The sequence below is a fragment of the Nicotiana tabacum genome, chromosome 6 (assembly GCF_000715075.1).
Source record: "Nicotiana tabacum cultivar K326 chromosome 6, ASM71507v2, whole genome shotgun sequence".
NCBI lineage: Eukaryota > Viridiplantae > Streptophyta > Magnoliopsida > Solanales > Solanaceae > Nicotiana > Nicotiana tabacum.
In genome coordinates, this window is record NC_134085.1 from 97092213 (window position 1) to 97100250 (window position 8038).

The window sequence follows — 8038 nt, forward strand, 5'->3', positions numbered from 1 at the left end:
GTGTAAATTTTAAGATTACTAAAATACAATCCAAATAGCTTAAATATTTGACATGATTAATGTTCGCGCATCCGCGCGGATAGTAATACTAGTATGTATAAGAGATACAATAAATAGAAATCTTGCCACCCAAGGTAACAAAGTGGCACAAGGTGCACTCGGTAAGGAGTCTATTTCTCCACTTGGGGACGCAAGTTTGAACCTTAGTAGTATGCAATTTTTTGAAACATTTTTAGTATGACAAGTTACACTACATTTTTAGCAATGCTAAATAATTCTATATTTAGTATCTTAACTAACTCACACTGCTAACTTAATTGTAAAACTTTTTAACTTAATCTTTGTTGACTTTTTTTCTTTTACTGGTCTTAGTGTACGTGCGTTGCACGTGTATACAACGCCAGTCAATTAAAACTTGTATACAAGAACAATTGATTATGTAAAATAGCAAATGTCATTAAAATAACAATCATTTAACAACAAAAATAAATGTGATTACATAAATGTAGTAATTAGATTTTTTTGAACTTACAAAAATAAATAATTGAGTTAAGTTAATTATAGATATTTTATTGTATAAGATAATAATATGTTAGTATATTAAAGGATCTAATCTAACTTCTCTTTCATAGGCGATATTGTTGGTCCTAAAAAACCAAATCATTTAAAACAAAAAAATGAATCTCTATCATTTAATCATTGATGCATTTACTTTAGAATAATAATAACAACTTACTAAGTAAAACATTTAATTAAAAAAACCGTGAAAACTATTTCTTAAGTTAATCAACGTATTTAATTATAAAAATCAATTTAAAATTGTAAATAGAACAAAAGATTTAAAAGAGGAAATTTATCGAAAATAAAAAATCTGAATGAAGAACATACTAACTTCAATGAACTATATACAATCAAACTTGTGAACATGTAGGCATATAATGCAAATACTAATAGTATAAAATTCAAGAACAAAATATTAATAGAAAATATAAATAAAAACAATATATACATTTAGTTAATTTCAAACATTAGTTTGAATATTAGAATTTAGAAACATAAGAAAGATCAAACTTTTTTCAGAATTGTCGAACACAGTATGCACGCTTGACAAAGCAAACCTGAAAGACAAAGTTGCATTGTAGCATAACTTACCATAATCATTGGTTTTGAGCCTACAAATAGTGATCCGGGAATAAATATAATTCATAGTCTGAATGCAATAAAGAAAGGACAAAGTTTATCCAACATATCATTAAAATTTTAATTGATTTCTAACTTCTCTATTAGGCAAAGTACAAAACATTTCATATTACAATTTTATTTAGCATGAATTTATGAATGTGAGATTAACAAGAAGAGAGAGGGAGAGATTCCTTTCCATTAACAAAGAGGAGAAATTTCAGTTATCTTTATGAATAATACCTCTTGTACAGTCTCGATTCTTGCCCAAATTCAATTTTCTACCCAAAAGACAAGTTTTTATAAATTGTAAAATTTAAGCTTGAATCTGTTGAAAAAAAGAAGAAGCTTGGATATTAATTTATTTTCTGTGTTTACACGGTACAAACAAAGATCTCAAAAGTTTAATGAAGAAAGATAAATTCCTTTAAAAAGAAAAACAAATCCTAAAAACAGAGAAGGGTATGCCTCTAGGATTCAATCACAATTCTTTTGTATCTCGTAAGTACCAAAAAGAAAAGAATTATGAACAAAAGATGTAAGAAATTACAGTCCTTAATATTATGAATTATACATAAACACATACTCCTAAACTTAAAAGGAGGTACAAGTGCTTGAGAATTTTACCAAAAAAAATTAATTCCTAAACCTAAAAGGAGGTCCAAGTGCACAAAAAGTTTACCTAAAATATTTATAAAGTATTAATAATTTTTTTACCTAACATAATTACAAAGAATTAATCTTTTTCTTATAAAGAATTAATTGGTTAGTTTTTTTTTTTTTTTAAAAAAATATTCCTAAACCTACGTCAAACCCTCAATTTTTAATAACTTATAACGAAAGGAAAAAAACTCTTAAACCTAAAAGAAACTGAAATTACTCAAAACTCTTACCTAGATTACCTAATTTTTTTTAAAGAATTAATTGTTGAAATGTGACAAACAAAAGTATCCCCAAGACGTAAAAGTGCTTCAAAGTTTATGTAAACGACTTTTTTGGAACATTTTACAAAATATTTAGATCTTTCTTTTACAAGTTTATTATGTTACATAGTTTAAATAAGGAAGAATATTATACACAAAATTTAGTTAATCCCGAATTTCTAAATATTTAGAAAAATATTAAATGACTATTACTAATATTAGAGAAATAATCAAATGACTATTTTGTCTAGTGTGAAATCTATTTTTAAATGGTAAAAAAGGCAAACGACATTTCACTAAGGCCTTTGTGCTTTTAATATAGTATAGATAGATATAGATTAATTTTTGTTGGCTTTCCTTTTTTTCCTAAAATATGACATTTTCTGGTCTTCCAAAATTTCTCCTCTTTCTTCGTCAAAATTTTAGAAATCTTCCTCTACTACCTCAGCCTCTCTCCAGTTGTAGCCTCTTATCTTTAATTTTACATGTTGTTTTGATTTAAATAACTAACAAAATACGATGGAAAATACCATGTCGAGTCTTAGTTTCGTGTCAGATACTAATTTAAAAAAGAAATCTTCTTTATGTTAGTAGAAGTTATGCTTGTAAGCTTGAGTTGATGTATGAATGAATATGAATTTTTAATATAATATTTGAAATATTATTTGTCTATTTTCTAGACAGATCAAAAGATGAATAACTCGAATTGAAGCCAAAATTTAATTAAAATGTAAATAGCAACGCGTCTAATTTCAAATATATAGATCGTGAATTCACCCAATAATTATACTTTCCATCCGCCATTGTACAGTTAAGGAAGTACTAAGAGCTATTGAGTACGTTGTGTGTAGCAAAGCTCAAATGAATAGCACGTGAAGCTAGTACATGTGAATTTGTTAGTTAGTTCAATCGGTCAGTTCTCTTTCATAATCAAAAGTGACATGCAAATAAATGTAACCTTTTCCTTTTTATTTTTATTTTTATTTTTATTTTTATTTTTATTTTTGAGTTTTAATTTCTATTTTTAGTTTATTAGACTTTGAATAGTTTAATTGATCTGATCAAGCTCAAATAGAACAAATTGCGATTAGTTACCTTGTCCAGTATTTCACCAAGTTAATTACCAAGCATAACAAAAAAGTCAACTTGCTCCGCTACCAATTATTATCAAAACTCCATAACAAAGAATTATTCTTGAGAAGCTAGCTCCAAATAATTATTACGTACAACTTAAGGAAAGGGTTCTTCCGAAAAACTAAAATTCCAATAAAAGAGAAAAACAAGTAGATATAAAAGAAAAGAGGATGGAAAAGCTGTATATTCGCATATCTATTTGGATTTCAAATAATGTTTTGTAGTAATAATAGTAATTTCCTTTTGACCAAAAGAAGAATAAACAAAACTAAAACTAAGAGGACAAAAGAAGATAAAAGTAAAAGCTACAAATTGCTTGCGTAATGTAATGCCTCCAAGTATAACGTCATTCAATATTTTATTTTTGTCATACCACATTCTTATGTCAATCTTGTATACGGTTAAAATCGGAGAGTCCGATTTTATGATCGCTATGACACCCCGTAGCTCAGAAGGCTCGAGGCACAACTCGAGGACCGACCCCGAGGGTTCCCTATGCTCGATCTTAGAGCAGCATAAATCGATGACTATCATGGACAAATGGAAAATTCCCAAGACGCGTGATCAAAGCTGACAACGCCTGCAAGAATAGTACAACTCCGTACCGGACCTTTAAGTAGTTGTACCAGCTACTTTTTTTGTAATAATTATACATGTACCTTGTTGATATTATATAAGGGGGACCCTTGCTATTTCTTGCACAAATGATATTCAATACAAGAACAAGAACATTCTCTGTTCTCTAACTTAAACATTTTCCCTTGTCTTTCCTTTGATTTGTTGCTTACTGTGAGCACGTGATTTTTGCTTCACGAGACAATCGCTCCAAAAGAAATAAAAAATAACAACAATTGATCCCGTTGTACAATTTTGGGATTTTTACATGGCACTTCGTTAATTGTTTATGACTTTTGCCCATTTTTACTTTATTAAAACAAAATACAAAAAATGTACGTGTCATGCATAATCTGAACCGTAACATGGTTGTTAAATAGAAAAGCATAGACAAGCATCTTTGCCCGTAATTTTGTTTTGTTTGATTTTTACCTGTTTTGAATTATTTTAATGTGTGCAAATAATTGTATTAGGTATTTATTTTAATTTGATTTTACTTAGTTTTGTATTTTTATAATAAAAGAAAAAAAAAGAAAAGAAAAAAAGGCCCTTCCTTTTCCGGACTTGGGCCAATTTGTTAAAATTGGCCCAAACAAACAATGCACAAAACCAGGCCTGCCCGATCCAGTCCAACCTGATACCCAGGGTGTCCAAACGATGCCGTTTTAATCCAGTTTGATCTGGGCCGTTGATCTCAGATTGATCAACGGCCAAGATCACATTTCCCATACCCACGAACAGAACCCGACCCGTTTCCACCCGGACCAACCCAAACCCTTTACCCTTGAAACAACACCGTTTCCTTCGAGCTGAAGGATCCTGGCCCTTCATCGCATCTCATCCAACGGCCAGGATCCACCCACCCACTAACTATATAACCTTCTAACCTTACCCTACCCCCCATCTGACACCCCAGCTCCCGTCTTCACCATCTTCCCCATCAAACCCTAGAGCCGCCCCTGTATCCTTCACCATGAAAACCGGCGGCACGGATGCCGGTGACCTCGCCCTTAACACCATAGAACCCCCGTGCCGTCCTGAATCCAAATCTACCAACCACACACCTCGAATCCTATCCCACCTTCTCGAATCTTCATTTGAAGATTCGAGTCGGAACCTAATCTACACCGATCTGCTTTAAATTCATACCAGACACTCCCCAGACCCCCTCGTGACCAAACCATACTTGGTTTGGTCCGAATCTGATCAGGGAAGCATGAATCCCAGATCTGAGTTTTGGAACTTTGTGATTCTTCGTCACTGGTCCATATCCGTTCAACCGAAGAGATTAAGGTCTAATGGACTTTAATCAAAGTGTTTCTCATCTGAGAAACACTTCGATTAAAGTCCGTTCAGCCTTAAGAAAGGCCTGACCAAGTCCGAGTTAAGGTTTTGATGTTTCGGGATTTGAGGTGAGTTCTCTTCTCTTCTCTTTGTTCTTTAGTCCATGTTTGTTCGAAAGGCTGTTATTGTTGTTGTGTAATGTTTGTGTCCTTGACTTTTATCAACTGTGCCTTGACCACTTTGCCTGAACCTCTGTTGTTTGATTGAGTCTTTCCATTTGTTCTGATAATGTATATGTGAGTGTTGTGCAATTAGCTGATTTTCAAAATTTGGACTGACTAATTGACTCTTCGAGTGCAATTCTGCTTAGTCAATATAATGCGAACCTTGTGTGATACTGTTAAATGTCTGATTTTTGGCTACGATTGTATGTGTTATAACTAATATAGTCGAGTCGACATGTGTCGTCAATTAGTTTCAGTTATCCGAGCAATAACAAATCGATTTGTTTCTGTTGAACATTGCCTGAAATCAATTAAGAACTAAGTTCAGTTTACTTATAATTGCTAATTTGATTTCAGAAATTTAAGGTGTAGGCTGTAATGGTAATCTGAACTGGGGGGGGGGGGGGCATGTGCACAACATGGGCATAAAGGCCCTTTTGAATTAAATAGTTTGACAGCATGTGCTGTCAGACTACCTCATGCTGCCCATATCTGCCTTTAGTTAATAAAATGGGGAAGTTTAAGCCTGCCAAGGGAATGATGTGGTTTAATATTTAAATAGCTAAAGTAGAATTGAAAAGGAGATGGGAACATGAGAGGGGTTTTCTTTTAATCGATTAGGCTGTAAAAGGAGTGAGTTGAAGGCTTATAAAAGAGAGGACCTGGAGATAAAGGAGGGGGGGAAAATACAGATAGAGATATACGAGAGAGACATAAGAGAACAGGGAGATACACAGAGATCTAAGGGAGGAGGATACACATAGATACACAGAAGATAGGAGGAAAGAAAAAAAAGAACCATCTGATATTAGGGAACACAGTAGAGGGGGGTTAAGAGATAGAAAGCATACAGTCAACAATCAGAAACTGCTTCTTCCCATTGCTGTTTGGGTTTTCATTTGTTCAATCTATTCAATCCATTCTGATTCTCTGAAGTTCCAATTGAGTCTATTAGTCAAGTGTTTTCATTGGTTCACTATTGGTTTTGGTCTGCCTGGAATTCTGATTCTACTCCACTGTGTGCTGCTGTCATTTGGCCACTCTTTCTATCGGCTATAGTTGTATTCTTGCACTCGAGCCTGTTCTGCTGTGTTGTTTGATTTGCTGCTGTTGCTTTGTTCCTGTTGCTGCTGATCTTCTCTATCTTCTTCCTTTTCTTTTGTCATATTCAACATCCAGGTACACATTTCATACTGATGTAACCATGAGAGGCATGAATTGAAAGATCTGAAGAATTGTTAAATCATTCTGCTGCTTCACTTATAGCTTTGTGAATATTGTTAAAGTTGCATAAATTATGTCATTTGTAGTCCAATGGAAAACACATTAATAAGTTTGTACTTAATTGAAAATATTCTAGCCTAAAACTGCGACATGTTTGTTGGCAGTACACGTGATGCAGTCATATAATTTATAGAATGTGCTATCATTTTGATAGAATTGTTAATTCAACTCTTCTTCCGGTTATGTTTGAATAGGTAGGGGCAAACGGCTGTAAATCCAGCCAAATATAATACAGTTTTGAATCACCAATTTCGATTTCTTTAGGCAGTTTATAGGACTAGTTTCGAATATCATTGATAGTTTTCTTTAAATAAGGAATTCTATTAACCCTGTTTAAGCAAGTTAATCTAAATTCGACTTAAAGGTGTTTATTCGGATTAAGTGTTGTATTTCGTTAGAATAAACGGATTTCTTTTGTCAAATTAAAGCATTTTTTTTCATTGAAGTACATTTTTTTTACCTTGTAAATAATTAACCGTAAAAATCCGGATTAGGCGAAAGCATATAATTAAATTAGCATGTATTTTTTTAGTTTTAGAGACAAACGTATTAGAAATGTAGCCACCTTAGGATATCCTTTCTAAAATAGAGACAAGCCTCGCCAAATAAAACGCAAAATTGCGGGGCTCTCAATAAATAACCACAATAAATTTTAGGATTCGGGATAGGCCGTTTTAGTGAATTTCATGGCCTTCCACAAAAATAATAACGCGCTAGACTCTTTAGGCGCGGCTTAATAATTTAACCTTCTTAAACACGGGTGCACATTGATGTGACCCAAATCCAAATCTCAACGGAGTCAAAATGTGTCGACGACCACGGGTGCATTGATTGTGACGTGGTTCGAGATGCATTTTCACGATGTTGCAATTCTATAAAAAAATAATAAATAATAATAAAAGCGGTTTAAACTTAATAGAAGCACGCAAGTCATAACATGTATTTAAATCAGATAATTAGCCATTATAACAATTTAAGCGACCGTGCTAGAACCACGGGATTCGAGGGTGCCTAACACCTTCCCTCGGGTCAACAGAATTCCTTACTTAGAATTTCTGGTTCGCAGACTTCACTCGGAAAAGTCGAAAATTTCCTCGATTTGGGATTCAAGATAAACCGGTGACTTGGGACACCAAAAGCCAAACCTTTCCCAAGTGGCGACTCTGAATTAAATAAATAATCCCATTTCGAATATTGTCACTTAAATTGGAAAAAACTCCCCTCGCGCATTTACCCTTCGGGGCCGGGCGCGCAAAAAGGAGGTGTGACAGCTTTGACGACTCTGCTGGGGACTAAAACCCAGAACCACTGGTTCAGGGTTCAAGAATTCGAGCTTAGAATAATTGTTATATTTGGCTTTATTATCTGATATTTATTACATGTTTTGATATAACG